General features: G+C 42.7%; 1 non-coding gene and 1 pseudogene across 1 annotated transcript; both read right to left on the reverse strand.

Annotated features, from left to right (window-relative positions):
- Nucleotides 1–7,435: 7,435 nt before the first annotated feature.
- LOC132533717 (polycomb protein EED-like) lies at nucleotides 7,436–14,362 on the reverse strand (annotated as a pseudogene).
- LOC132534168 (small nucleolar RNA SNORA3/SNORA45 family) lies at nucleotides 10,712–10,841 on the reverse strand. Its single transcript, XR_009545841.1, has one exon. It is a non-coding gene; the product is annotated as a small nucleolar RNA SNORA3/SNORA45 family (small nucleolar RNA).
- Nucleotides 14,363–15,414: the final 1,052 nt, after the last annotated feature.

Raw genomic sequence — 15,414 nt, forward strand, 5'->3', positions numbered from 1 at the left:
GTTCACATTCACAAAGTTGTATGTACTTTTATGCCATTAAATTTTGGAAATGTCATGACATATTTTTCCTATGCAAAAACGCATCATGTTTCTGACAACCCAATGTTGACAAGATGACACATATTCTTGTCATCTTTTTACATTTCCATGCCATTAAAAAAAAAAAAAAACAGGTTTCCAAAATGCCGTCTAGTTCATACAGCATTTCTGATTAGTAGCTGCAAAAATATGTTAAATATATCTCAACACCAGAGGGGTAGACTTAAAATTTAGCAGGAGGCCCCAAGTTTTACTCCTAACATCACATGTCAGAGTGGTGCCCTGGCTCTCTCTCATGTTAGTATTTTAAAAGCAAAATAAAGAAAATCATAAAATATATTCTGACCACAATGGAATCAAACTATAAATCAATAAGACAAATATAACAAGGGGCTAAAGGTAAATTCATAGCACCAAATGCTTATCTTAGTATAAAGTTTCAACTAGGCAATAAATTCCGACTGAAGAAACTCATATTCCTCCAGGAAGAAGTCCTGCTGCTGTAGCTATCTTCTGTTCTCTGGCACCTGATTTCCACTACAAAGTTCATGCCATGGCAGTTGCCTGAAGTGAGGGAAACAAACTTAGATTCTTTTTTAAAATATTTATTTATTTGTTCATTCCATTTTGTTGCCCTTATTTTATTGTTGTAGTTATTATTGTTGTTGTTATTGAGTCATCCTAGTTGGATAGGACAGAGGGAAATGGAGAGCAGAGGGGAAGATAGAGAGGGGGAGAGAAAGATAGACACCTGCAGACCCACTTCATCACTTGTGAAGCACAGCCCCCCCCCACAGATGGGGAGCCAGGGGCTCGAACCGGTGTCTTTAAACCAATCCTTGTGCTTTGCGCCATGTGTGCTTAACCTGCTGAGTTACCACCCGACTCTGGACCTGAGATTCAATTGAGATGAGCACTCATGAACTTCTGAAGAATAGAGTAGTGGGCTGACCTCAAGTACAGTGTAAGCATCCAACTCACCCCTTTACCTAATCACTCATGACTCATCTATTTAGAAGAGCTTTTTTTCATCTTTTTAAATTTTATTTATTTATTCCCTTTGTTGCCCTTGTTGTTTTATTGTTGTAGTTATTATTGTTGTTGACGTTGTTGGATAGGACAGAGAGAAATGGAGAGAGGAGGGGAAGACAGAGAGCAGGAGAGAAAGATAGACACCTGAAGACCTGCTTCACCATCTGTGAAGCGACTCCCCTGCAGGTGGGGAGCCAGGGTTCGAACCGTAGAAAAGCTTTTTTCTAAGTATGAAAAGACTGTAGAGTTTACTACAGTAAAAGACAAAGGTATTGGGTTAGGGACATGGCATAACAGTTATGCAAAAAGATGTTCTTGCCTGAGGCACCAAAGGTCCCAGGTTCAATCCTCAGCATCACCATAAGCCAGAGCCGAGCAGTGCTCTGGTTCCGTGAGATAGGGCCTATATTCACATGTATCCATAAATTAGGATAAAAAATTAAAAAAAAAATTAGGGCAGACTATATACCTGAAAGCAAAAGGGCACAATAGTCTGTAGTGAGTCAGTATATGCAGCAAGCAAGCAGAAAGACCTAAAGAGACACCATAAAGTTCCTAATGAAATAGTGTTAGATACCCTCCTCACCTACTTCCTATTATACTTCCCTCAGTCACTCCAAAGCTAACCTTATCAAAGTAAGGACTACAAAAGCTGAATAAAGGCAAGAAACATCGCAAGGAGTGGCATAAGGATCCTGGTTAGAGCCCCTAGCTCCCCACCTACAGGGGAGTCGCTTCACAGGCGGTGAAGCAGGTCTGCAGGTGTCTATCTTTCTCTCCCCCTCTCTGTCTTCCCCTCCTCTCTCCATTTCTCTCTGTCCTATCCAACAATGACGACAACAATAATAACTACAAGAACAATGAAAAACAAGGGCAACAACAGAGAAAATAAATAAATAAATAAATAAATATAAAAAATTAAAAAGGCAAGAGACTGGCATACTTTGATGATGACTCTTTAGTCACTATCAGGCCACCCCATCAGCTGGGGCCCTAGTCAGGGAGTCCAGAGTATCCCATACATACATGATAGGCTTAGATCTCAAATAGATCCCTCTCACCATTGCTAATGGTCGTATCTATGAGGAGCAACACTATATACCTCTCTGTGGATCCCCATAGGACCTTGTCCTCAATGTGGATCAAAAACGGTACAGAATGTTTCATCCTCTGAGAGGAGGATGGATAAAATACTCTATGCTACACCTGAGGAAGATGGGTCCTGAAATTGGGGCAGCTTGAAACGCTCCTACTCATGACCACAGAATGTGAGCTCAGATCTATAGGGATGCAGAGGTCACATAGGCTCCTAAGCTGAATATGGGCCCAGGATCAGATCAAATTGATGAGGTTTACAGTCCACAATATTTATAAACCTTTCCCATATTTGGGAACTACTCTCTTCCCTGATACAGCTTTCGGGTCCTTTTTCCAGTCATGATATCATCTCCCCAGACAGTAACTTAGATCCACTTTCATGTCAAATGTCATTCTCAGGAAGAAAAAAAAACACAACTAGTATAGTCATGGGTCCTTTGGAATATAACTAAAATAGGCTTACTAGCTATCTACAAAACAGAGACCACCCCAACCCCAAACTCTTCATCTGCACTTTTATAGCCTTTAGGTTCATGATTAGTCAACAATTTGTTTGGCTTTATATATTAACTCTTTTTTCAGCCACCAGGGTCTAGATGCTAACATGATGCCAACCGGACTTCCCTGGACAGATGACCCCATCATCTGGAGCCCCACTTCCCCAGATGACCCCATGTCCTGGAGCCCCACTTCCCCAGAACCCCACCCCACTAGGGAAAGAGAGAGACAGCCTAGGAGAATGGATCAACCTGCTAATGCCCATCTTCAGCAGGCAAGCAATTATAGAAGCCAGACCTTCCATCTTCTGGACCCCATGACCCTGGGTCGATACTCCCAGAGGGATAAAAAATAAGAAGCTATCAAGGGAGTGGATGGGACACAGAGTTCTGGTGGTGAAAAGTTTGTGGAGTTGTACCCCTCTTATGCTGTGGTTTTAGTCAGTGTTTCCTTTATATAAATAAAAATTAAGATATAAAACAAAATAAGGAAGAATGAAATTGCCACATTCATTTGTTTGATCACTTACATAAGGAATGCACAAACCACCAGAGGCTATAAACAAAAATTATTTGGTAGTGATAAAAGCAAGTGATCACTTCACTGGGGGATGAAACTACCTCGATAAATCTAAGCATTGTGGGGCCGGGTGGTGGCGCACCTGGTTGAGCGCACATGTTACAGTGCGCAAGGACCCAGGTTCAAGCCCCTGGCCCCCACCTGCAGGAGGAAAGCTCTGCGAGTGGTGAAGCAGGGCTGCAGGTGTCTCTCTGTCTATCTCCCCCTACTCTCAATTTCTGGCTGTCTCTATCCAATAAGTAAATATAATTTTAAAAATTTTTTAAAAAATCTAAGTATTGCAAATGTGGAGTGGGTACATTACACCCGTCTCAGAATTATGCTTGGGCCACATGAAGCTCCAAGGAGGGAAGAGAGAGAGAAAAACCCCATACCAGGAGAAACAGCAGAAAAAAAGTTAAGTTGAAGGGGGGATTCTTCTCATAAGTAGCTCTGTCACTTCACTTTCAAACAAACCTGAAGCCACCCAGTCTGGGAGGTACTGTGACATCCAATGAGTCAGAACACCCAAGTATAAAGAAGTGTACCTATTTCAGTGGAGGGGAATTAACTCAGGGGAAGGGGAGACTGCAAAATGGTTCTGCATAAAATTTCATGCCTGAGTCTCCAAGGCCCCAGGCTCAGTCGTCAGCACTGCCATAAGCCATAGTTGAGCAGTGCAATGGTAGGTAGGTAGGACACACTTAGTATTTAAAATTATATTATGAGGGAACAAGAGAGAGTTCATCACACAGCGCAATGCCCCGATCTGAAGCCCAGCACTATATGGTGGGTACTATGGAAAAAGGAGCTCTGGTGCTGCGGTGTCTCTCCTTCTATCAGAACAAAAAAGCATCCCATTCAAGTGCCAATTAGAAGGGACATATGCACCTCTATGTTCACAGCTGCGTTATTCAAAATAGCCAAAGTGGAAGCAGTCTGGATGACCCTCATCAGATGACTGGCCAAAGAAGTTATGACATATATATTCAATGGAATACTACTGTGCAGTTAAAAAGATGATATTGTGTCCTTTGGGACAAATGGATGGAACTGAAGGTGATTATGCTTAGTGAAATAAGTAAACAGATGAAAGAAAACTACCAGATAGTTTCACTCATATGTAGAATTTAGAGAACTGATTTACATGAACTTGTCAAAGGGTGGGGCATCCAAACAAAACAGAAGCAAGGAAACTGTTAAGAATTAAGAGAACTACAGTGGTTAGCTTTGGGAGGTGGAAGGGTGGACATGGTATGGAACTATAAAGTGTATATCTTATAATCTTGTAACCAACTATTAATAGTAAGTAACTTAAACCCAGTTCCTTAACACACAAACCTGTATTATGTCTTGGGTTGCAGGAAAAGTAATGAAGTACTTTTCTATGTAAAATGTGTCATGACTTTTCTGACAACCCCACAAATATCATTAAAAAACACTATCAAGCAAGAATTAACATCATTAATGTGAATATACTACCCAGAGCCATCTACAAATTTAATGATATCCCCATCAGGATCCCAAACACATTTTTAGGAGAACACATGTTACAAATGTTTATCTGGAACCAGAAAAGACCTAGAATTGCGAAAACAATCTTGAGTAGAAAGAACAGAACTAGAGGCATCACACTCCCAGATCTCAAAATTGTATTATGGGGTCACTGTCATCAAAACTGCTTGCTAATGGAACATGAATAGACACACTGCCCAGTGGAATAGAAGTGAGAACCCAGAAGTAAGCCCCCACATCATGGACATCTAATCTTTGACAAAGGTGCCCAGACTATTAAATGGAGAAAGCAGAGTCTCTTCAACAAATGGTGTTGGAAAAAATGGGTTGAAACATGCAGAAGAATGAAACTGAATCACATAACAATAGTTTAATAATCAAAATATATAAATAGCTTGCCAAACTCAACAACAAGAAAACAAATGACCACATCCAAAAATGGCGAGAAGCCATGGGCAGAATATTCACAACAGAAGAGACTCAAAAGGCCATGAAACACATGAAAAAATTCTCCAAGTCTTTGATTGTTAGAGAAATGCAAATAAAGACAACCATCAGATACCACTTCTCTTCTGTGTGTATGTCATACATCAGAAAAGATAGCAGCAACAAATGCTGCAGAGGTTGTGGGGTCAAAGGAACCTTCCTGCACTGCTGGTGGGAATGTAAATTGGTCCAGCCTTTGGGGAGAGCATTCTGGAGAACTCTCAGAAGACTAGAAATGGACCTGCCCTACGATCCTGCAATTCCTCTCCTGGGGATATATCCTAAGGAATACAACACACCCTTCCAAAAGATTTGTGTTCACAGAAGCACAATTTGTAATAGCCAAAACCTGGACACAACCCAGGTGTCCAACAACAGATTAGTGAATGAGCAAGTTGAGGTCTATGTTCACAACGGAATACTACTCAGCTATTAAAAACAGTGATTTCACCATTTTCAGCGCATCTTGGATGGAACATGAAGAAATCATGTTAAGTGAAATAAGTCAGAAACAGAAGGATGAATATGGGATGAACTCACTCTCAGGCAGAAGTTGAAAAACAAGATCAGAAGAGAAAACACAAGTAGAACCTGAACTAGAGTTGGTGGATTACACCAAATTAAAAGACTCTGGGTTGGGGGTGGGGGGAGAGTGTAGGTCCTAGAAAAGGATGACAGAGGACCTATTGAGGATTGTATTGTTATGTGGAAAACTGAGAAATGTTATGCATGTACAAACTATTGTATTTACTGTGGTATGCAAAACACTACTCTCCCAACAAAGAAATAAAAAAAAGAGCATGGATCAAGGGTTGGGGGTAGACAGCAAATGGTTATGCAAAGGTACTCTCATGCCTGAGGCTCTAAAGACCCAAGTGCACTCCCTCATACCACCATAAGCCAGAGCTGAGCAGTCCTTTGGTAAAAAAAAGAATATGGAGCAAAAACCAAGAAACTTCCTTCAGGTTTTCACCTGTAAGATAAAAACCTCGATTCTATAAGTCAGTGAAGCTGGCAGATTCCATGAGACAAATCATATTCTTTCTTGTAAGGGAAGAGGCCCACAAGGGCCATGCCCAGCTACATGCACCTGAAGGTCACTGCCCTGCAGCTCTCAACTTACAGCACTCAGAACTTCATCTCTGTGCCCTTCCACACTACCAAATATTGCCACCAGAGTGTCTGTCTAGCACAGACAAAAAAAAAAAAAAAAGGTCAAAATCACTTACTGTAGACTTTTATATAGTAATATATAGTAACTTGAAAAGTTTGGACTTTGGGAGTCAGGCGGTAGCGCAGTGTGTTAAGTGCAGGTTGAGCAGAGCGCAAGGACCAGCATAAGAATCCCAGATCTAGCCCATGTCTCCCCCACCTGCAGGGGAGTTGCTCCAGTGGTGAAGGAAGTCTGTAGGTGTTTATCTTTCCCTCCCCCTTTCTGTCTTCTCCTCCTCTCTCGATTTTTCTCTGTCCTATGCAACAACAATTACAACAGCAATAATAACAACGATATGCAACAAGGGAAACAACAGGGCAAAATAAATAATTTTTTTTAAGAAGCTTGGACATCAGCTGTGTAAAGTACAAAAATGGGATTATACTGCAACTTTAAATATTTGTATCTCATGTAAATTTACAGGTATGAGCTCAAACTTTCAAAAGCAGAAAAAAAATATACCTTTAGGTCTTAAAAACATTTTAGAACAGGCAAACATAACTTACTTTTATAGTATGCTTACTTGGCCGTGCACTTTTGAGCCCAGTTTGAGCCCCCAAAGTACTGAAGGAAGCTTCAGTGCTATGACAGTTTTCCTGAATGAGGAGAAATACTTCTGAGGTAGTACTCAGGGGTGCACTGAGGGGGTAAGTGGGAGAAGAGGGGAGAGGGGAGAGGAGAGGGGGGGAAGTGCAATTGCACTACAACTGAACCAGAAACCTACCTTTATGCACTACATTGTTATGGATTAATAATCCTAATTATGCCTCTACATACAGCCACAGCCTGCAGAAGATGGCTGGTATTGCTATCATATGTCCAACCACAAGTGTAAACATTTTCATCAGCCTAAGATATGTCAGTTAACAAGTTACTGTTTTCAAAAAGTAAAAGGGTTATAATTCAACACGTGGAGGTTCTCAAGAACCGATAAAAGTTTCTGACACAGAAGTTCTCATTTCTCTTTACACCATTAGATTTAAACAAGTCTTTTCATCAAAAAGCTACATGGAGGGGTGGCACACAGGGTTAGGAGCACATAGTGCAGAGTGCGAAGACTGGCTCAAGAATGCTGGTTCAAGCCCCAGACTTCCACCTGCAGGGAGGATTGCTTCACAATGGGCAAAGCAGATCTGCAGGTATCTTTCTCTCCCCCTCTCAATTTCTCCATCCTATCCAAAACAAAAACAATAACAATAGCAATAACAATGGAACAAAGATGGCTACCAGGAGCAATGGATTTGGATTTGTAATGCAGGCATTAAGTCCCAGGGATGACCCTGGAGACAAAAAGAAATATCTACAGCATGTGATAAACAAAAGCAATGCCTTCCACTCAATATTTTTTTATTATTTGGCTCTTTGCTGCACTACTCAACTCTGCAGTGACAGCCAGACACTGCTTGTGTACCAATGAAGTTTATTTACCCAAACACTGGCCAGGGCCAGGGAGGCAGCCCTGCAAGCTGCACACCAAGCTTGTATGACTGAAACTCCTGAGGTTCAGCTTCACTCCAAGACACCACCATATGCCAGAACCAGGCAGTGCTCTGATCTCTTCCCAACTTTCACAAAGATCAGTAACTATTGAACAAATCAAGTGGCCATCACCCAAGACTACAGCATACTGGCCCTTGCTGTATTCCAACTAGAGCCAGTCAGAAATAACTGAATGACAAGTCACCGTTCTTCCTTTCTCTTTTAATATTTTATTTATTGTAATGAGAGAGATACAGAGAGAAAGACCAGAACACTGCTCAGCTCTGGTTTTTAACGGTGTTGGAGACTGTACTGGAGACCTGGGAACTATGGGGTTCTCAGGTCAAAAATAAACAAATAAAAAACCAAACATACATATATATACACTCATACACACATATATGGTTAAAAACAGAGCACTGATTAGCTCTGGCTTATGGTAGTGCAGGGGACTGAACCTGGGACTTCAGAGCCTCAGACATGAGAGTTTCTTTGCATAACCCTTATGCTATCTACCCCCCACTGAAATAATAAAATATAAAAATCTGTCTCATGACAGGTTAGAATTATGAATCTCTGCCCTTGTGAAGCAATTACAGAAGCCAAACCTTCCATGTTCTACACCCCGTAATGATCCTGGGTCCATATTACCAGAGAGATAAACAATAGGGACATCTTCAAGGGAGGGAATGGGATAGGGAGTTCTGGTGGTGGGAACTGTGTGCAATTATACCCCTCTTATCCTATGGTCTTGCCAATATTTCCACTTTATAAATGATAAAAAATAATGTAAAAATTAGAAAACAAATGGCTTATAATTCTACAGAAATTAAAAAGAATATGAGAGGGAAAAAAACTCCCCTGAAAATCCAAATAAATATAAAAGTCATTAATACTAGCTTTGATAGGACAATTTTTTAAAAACAAACTAGCCTGAGAGATGGCACAGTGTCTAAAGCCTTGGGATCTCAGGCAAGAGGTGCTGATTTCAATCCTGGTATGCATGTGACTGTAATAATCTGGTTCTCTCTCTCATTGATAAACAAATAAATATTCTTTAAATTTTTATTGTGGGTGGGGGTAGATAGTATAATGGCTATGCAAAAAGACTCTCATGTCTGAGGCTCCAATGCCTTGTACCACTATAAACCAAAGCTGAACAGTGGTATGGTAAAAAATATTAAAATAAAACAAATCAATAAAAGTTATAGTGGAAAGAGACAGAAATTAAGAGGAAAAGGAAGGCAAACACACCCACAACACTGTTTCCGCACTCATGAAGCTATTCCCCCTGTAGGTGGGGGTTGGCGACTTGGATCAGGGTCTTTACACACTGCACTCTACCAGGCATGCTACAACCCAGCCCCAGAAAGAAGAGTCTCTTTGCATAATCATTCTGTGATCTGCCCTCACCTGATAGGACAATTTCTAAAGTACTTCAGTTTTTAGAATATATATATATATATATATATATATGTAAAATTTAATTAAATATATACATATATATATATTAAAATTACTTAATCAGAGACTGAGACTCCAAAACCAAAGCACTGCTCAGCTCTGGCTATGGGTGATACTGGGGTTTCTATCTGGGTCCTTAAAGAGACAGAGATGAATGCCTTTTGTATAATCATTTTGATATCTCCTGAGCCTGTAGCTTTATACAAAAAACAGCCAAGCCAACTACATAAACTTCAAAGACATCACAATTCAGTATTTATGCACACACCTGCATCGACCAGCTCACATCCAGGAAGACTTACTCTTTTGATTCCTACAGTTGCGAACACTAATGGATCCCTTCTTTACTGAGCCAGTTAACCTGAACCCCAAACAGTGGCTGGTTGTGACCCTCCTATAAAATAAACATGAAGCAAAACAAATGAATATTTTAGAAATCAAAAACAGGGTAAGCCACTTGACCATTTCTCCATACAACATTCTTCCAAAATTCTGGAAGCCACTGTTTTATATATCATCACTTTCTGATACCTAAAGAGACTTAACAGTCCAGTTATGACATTTTGAAGAAATTTATTTTATTTATTTAATATTGGATAGAGATAGAGAGTAATTGAGAGGGGAGCAGAGGGAGAGACTGGGACACTTGTAACTCTGCTTTACCTCTTGCGAAGCTCTCCCCCTGCTTGTGGGGGGGACCAGAGGCTTGAACCCATGTCCTTGCACACTGTACTGTGTGTGCTTAACCAGGTGCCCCACCACCTGGCCCCCAGTTATGACATTTTCAAACACTGGCTGCATGGTAACATTTTGTTACAAAGACTTAACTTAGAGGCTTGGTGACAAGTACTTATCTAGAAAACTGCTTGAAACTTGCTTTCTATTTTCTTAAACCATCATAAGATTTTGAATCAAAGTCAGTACTTTTAATGACTCTTCCTCTGTGTGCTTTCCCCCTACACCTCAGTCAGCTTCTCAGCCCTTCTGCTAAAGAATGTGGTCTTCAGGACATCAGTGGGCTTTGGGAGCTCTCCCTCCAGAGCCCTGTAGCAGCCCTAACACACCACATCAGGTATGGGAGTAGCTCCAGTCTTAATTCTGGCAGCGTTTTCCAGTGTCTGCACTCTGCACAAGGTCCAGTGTTTAACAGGGTGGACAACTGAGCAAAAGTTCTGACTCCTCTTTAAGTGGTAATGCTTCTTACCAACTTTCCCAAAGTAACCTTGGTGTAATGGAGGTCTCCCATGCAAACCTAGTGGTCAAACCACTAAGGAAGTGCCCTGATATCTCCCTCTTGTGGACATCATTTTTAGTACATATCAATGTAATGCATATCCCTGCCCTGGTGACTGACTATGCCAGGAAGGCCATAGCAAGAGAATAAGGTCAGCAGTGACCCTCCAAGGACCCTAGCACACTAAGACAAAAGATGGTACCCAAGAATGACTCTGGTTTCAATAACCCACAGCTCCAAAATGGAAAAGGAACAGATGTAGAGGAAAACACCTAAAAGCACCAGTCAACCCTCCCTCTTATCAATAGAATCTACTGAGGAAGCAATTTTCACCACCCCCAGGGTTATCGCTGGGATTCCGTGTCAGCACTACTAATCCACCTCTCCCAGTGGCCATTTTTTGTTTTCATTTTTTCCCCAGTTTGACAAGACAGAGAGAAATAGAGAGGGGAAGGCGAGATAGAGAATGGGAGGGAGAAATATGTGCTTCACTGCTTGTGAAGTGTGACCCTGCAGGTGGGGAATGTGGGCTCAAACCTGGGTCCTTGAACTTGCACTTGGAGATAATGGGCACTAAATCAGGTGTGCCACCACCAGTCTCCCCTGAGGGCATAATTACTTATGTAACCTAGTCTGTCTTCCCCAAATACTCAACAATCAAAAATGTATTACATTTATACCCTCTCCTTACACACACACTCTCACCCCCCCCACACACTTGTTTTTACTTCTGCTCAGCTCTGGCTTATAGTGGTGCTGGAGAGTGAACTTGAGATCTTTGGAGCCTCAGACATGAAAGTCTCTTTTGCATAACTATTACGCTATCTCCCCAGCCCACATTTATACCCTTTTCTTTGAAAGCAATCACAAGCAACAAACAAAACATATATGTATGAACTGCACAGAAATATCACTCGATTCATAGAGACTTAAGGTTAAATGGTCAACTATTTTTACAAACAAGTGCTCCTTATATTTTTTAAGATTTTTATCAAAAGAGTAACATTTCCCACAATAGCTAATTTGAATAAAAACATAGACAAAATAGTCTGCTGTGCCAAGTATTACCCATTTAAAACAAAGCAAAGCAAAAAGTTAAGCAATACAAAATGACTATGTATCTCAACTACAAAACAGAAAACTTGAGAGTAATGTAAATTGGAATTACTCTAAACTGGACAGTTTCTTAAAGATGCTTTCCACTGCAAAGTAACTGTAATGCTGAGTGTTCAGCACGTACCTTGAGACTATTCACACAGTTGAAGGAGGATTTACATTTCTTTGACTTCCATTTCCCTTCCACCAGCTTTTCCTTCCATGTGTATTCAGGGTATTTGTAGGTGTATTGGGGCATTCTGTATTTGTGCCACTTTCTACACTGACAGCATCATCCTGCAAGGAATAAGTTTAGGGAAAAAAATCCACCAAGTGTTAACACTCTTTTTTAGTAGCAAATTACTTTTACTGGATAGCCTGACTGATCTAAAAAGAAAAAGCATTTTCTAAGAAACAGACTTTTTTGTTTCCAAATAAAGATTAAAAAGCATACCAGCTGGTGTCAGCAGGCTCACCTGTGGAGTGTACAGGCTACCATGTCTAAGACCCTGGGTCTGAGTCCCAGGCTACCATAGAAGACAGATTGTGGGGTGGGGGTAGGGCTTCAGGAGTATTGGAGATGTGCTGTGGGGTCTCTGCTGTCTCTCTAGCTCTCTTATATCTCACCTATCATCTAGAGAAAAGAAAAAAGGGGAAGGTTGGGGACAGCAGATGGCTTACCAAGGTGCCAGCACAAGTCACCACATGGTAACATCTTGGATGGATGGGGGGTTTGCCAAGTGGTGGAGTGGTGTTACAGTCTATCTCATTCTCTGTCACTTACCCTTTATCACAAGAAGAAAAAAAGAATAAACTGGACACTACAAACAGTAGAGTCCTCTAAGCATTAAAGTCCCAAGTGCATTCTAGAATTGTTGACTTGACATATCAGCAAAAAATACAAAGAAAGCACCCCCAGTGAGAATGGTCGGAATGATACTACCTCTATGTGGCCTCATGTGTGCCAGTCTCTTTAATATTCTGGCTTATTTCGCATAACTGATCTTTTGCTTGGGAGGGCTGCAGGTTTCAAACTCACTTGCACTTAACCTGCTGTGATACCTCCGACTCCCTATCTGTGGGAATTCTAACCTACTAACTGTATCCAGTCTCAGCTTCTAATCACTACAAAAACTTGCCTAACAAAATTTAAGAGAATAAAACATTTCCCAAGGACAGGAGTAAAAGAGGTAAAAAATGTCAACTCCTGGTGGTGCAAAACACAAGGACTGGTGTAAGGATCCCAGTTCAAGCCCCTGCTTCCCCTCCCGAAGGGGAGTCGCTTCACAAGCAGTGAAGCAGGTCTGCAGGTGTCTTTCTCTCCCCCCTCTGTCTTCCCCTCCTCTCTCCATTTCTCTCTGTGTCCTATCCAACAACAACGATATCAATAATAACTACAACAATAAAACACGGGCAACAAAATGTAAACTCCCAATACAGAGTAATATTGGAACTCAAGCAGGAAAGGAAAAATGATGTAAAATGCAGTCTCCAGAAATTTCAAGTACAAATACCACAGGCAAGCCCCCACTATCTTGTATACTTTGAAAGTCAAGGCCTAGCTTGCAAAGGCTGTGTCTGTGCTGGTGTATTTCAGTGATGGAGACTCTAGGGACTAGATGTGTAAGATGTAACCTTACTCCTAACAGGGGTCCAAAGCAAATAAACATCACACACCCTGAGAAACTTACACCAGCCTCCTGTGACAAACCAGTTTAAGCTATGATCTATCGATCTATCAGAAGAGGCTTCATATTTTAGAAGAGCAACTTTGAACACATCGTCACTGAGACAGTTTGAGGACCTCACTGGATAGAAACTTCACAATGAAACTGGGCTTAGTGGTAATATTCTTTTTTTTTTTTTTTTCTTTTCCTTTTTATCAGAGTATGGCTCAGCACGGGCTGCTGGTGGTGCTGGGGGCTGAATTTGGAACTCTGGAGCCTCAGGCAGAAAAGTGATTGTGCAGAACCATTATGCAGGTCTCCCTTGCCCTAATAATGCCAACCTGTTATTATTATTCCATGTCTCGTGACTGCCTCAACACAGTCAGTCAATACAGGCCTAGATGATTCACCAAGGTTCATGGCAGAGCTTAAAAAATTTAGTAATAGTCATCATAATCATAACAGTAATAGATCCGACTCTGGAAGTTGGGGAGGAGGCACAGCAGGCAGGGTGCAGGTTTTGCAAACGCAAGGTCGCAGGTTCGAACCCCCAGTCCGCACATGCCAGGTTCCTGCTCCAGTCTCATTAACAGAACTTTTAACAATGTTTTAGAAAATTATCAATGTTATTTATTTTATTAATTTATTTTATTAATTTAATTAATTTAATTTATTAAATTATCAATGTCAATTATCAATGACCAGGGGTGGTGAAAGAAGGGGAAGGGAAGAAAGGGAAAGGGAGATAAGTCTGTAAAAACCAGAACCTCAAGAAGCCAGGAGTCCTTGCTCAGACTCCCTGCTGCCAGCGGGGTGGGAGCAGAGCACAGCCAGAGCCCTGTGCTGCCAGCCCCAGCGCCACACTCACAATCTCATCCCCAGACAGGTCCGGGTTGCTGTTCTCCTCTCCTAGCTGCTCAGCTTCTGCTTCTTAGCGGCAGGTATGTAGCTTCCTGCCTTCACAGCCGCCTCCCTCTTGGACATGTTCCCCTGCTGCCACCACTGTGGCAAAGGGCTCCCAGCCTCCGTGGGCGGGTGACCGCCACACTGCTGACAATGGGGCGCAGGGCGCCTGCCCGCACGTGTCTGGCCCGTCCACGACTGAGAGTGATTGCCGGGCTCTGAAGGCAGCGCCTCGCCTCGCCTCGCCTCGCCTCGCCTCGCCTCGCCTCGCCTCGCCTCGCCTCGCCTCGCCTCGCCTCGCCTCGCCTCGCCTCGCCTCGCCTCGCCTCGCCTCGCCTCGCCTCGCCTCGCCTCGCCTCGCCTCGCCTCGCCTCGCCTCGCCTCGCCTCGCCTCGCCTCGCCTCGCCTCGCCTCGCCTCGCCTCGCCTCGCCTCGCCTCGCAGGACCCCTGCAGGACCCCTGGCCACCGGTGCTTGGACAGCAGAGGCGGGCTCCGAGGGTTTCCCCTCAACCCCAGCTCCTACGCAAACGCTGCAGGAACACTGCCCAGCCCTCTGCGCTGGGCCTCATTGAAGACACTGACGTCTGGGTTGTGGACTCGCCCATTCGGCCTTGGTGGCCCACCGCACTGCTCCATATTAAAACCCTCACGTTATGCACAGGGATGTTCACAGCCCAACTTTTTAAACTGAGACCGGCATTGAAAAGCTAGAGGAAGCCGGACTGGCCTTCCCCATCCTGTTGGTGGAAGAGTCTCTGGCAGGTGCGCAGGCACCAGTTGAGTTCTCCCGTGGGCGCTGATCCAGGCCACGCCCCATCGGGCCAAGTCCCCTCTGGGTTGTGCTCTCAGACCAGGGGGATGTGACCTGGGATGGGTTTCTAGGCGCCGCCCCTTGTTCTGCTCAGGGCCGCCCTATTCAGCCCTCATGGATATTTATGAGACTGAGTGATAGGTGTCCTCCAGGTGGTGCTCCTGCTGGGTCAAGTGGAAGAAATCAATCTAGAACTAGGAATATTGGTCTAAACTCTCAAGTGCTCTTTTTATTATTTATTTATTTATTTATTTTTAAAAGTTAGCCAGAGCACTTTTCAGCTTTCCTATTCTTTACTCCTCTGGGAGTATGGACCCAGGG

Source organism: Erinaceus europaeus, chromosome 17 (assembly GCF_950295315.1).
Source record: "Erinaceus europaeus chromosome 17, mEriEur2.1, whole genome shotgun sequence".
NCBI classification, from domain to species: domain Eukaryota; kingdom Metazoa; phylum Chordata; class Mammalia; order Eulipotyphla; family Erinaceidae; genus Erinaceus; species Erinaceus europaeus.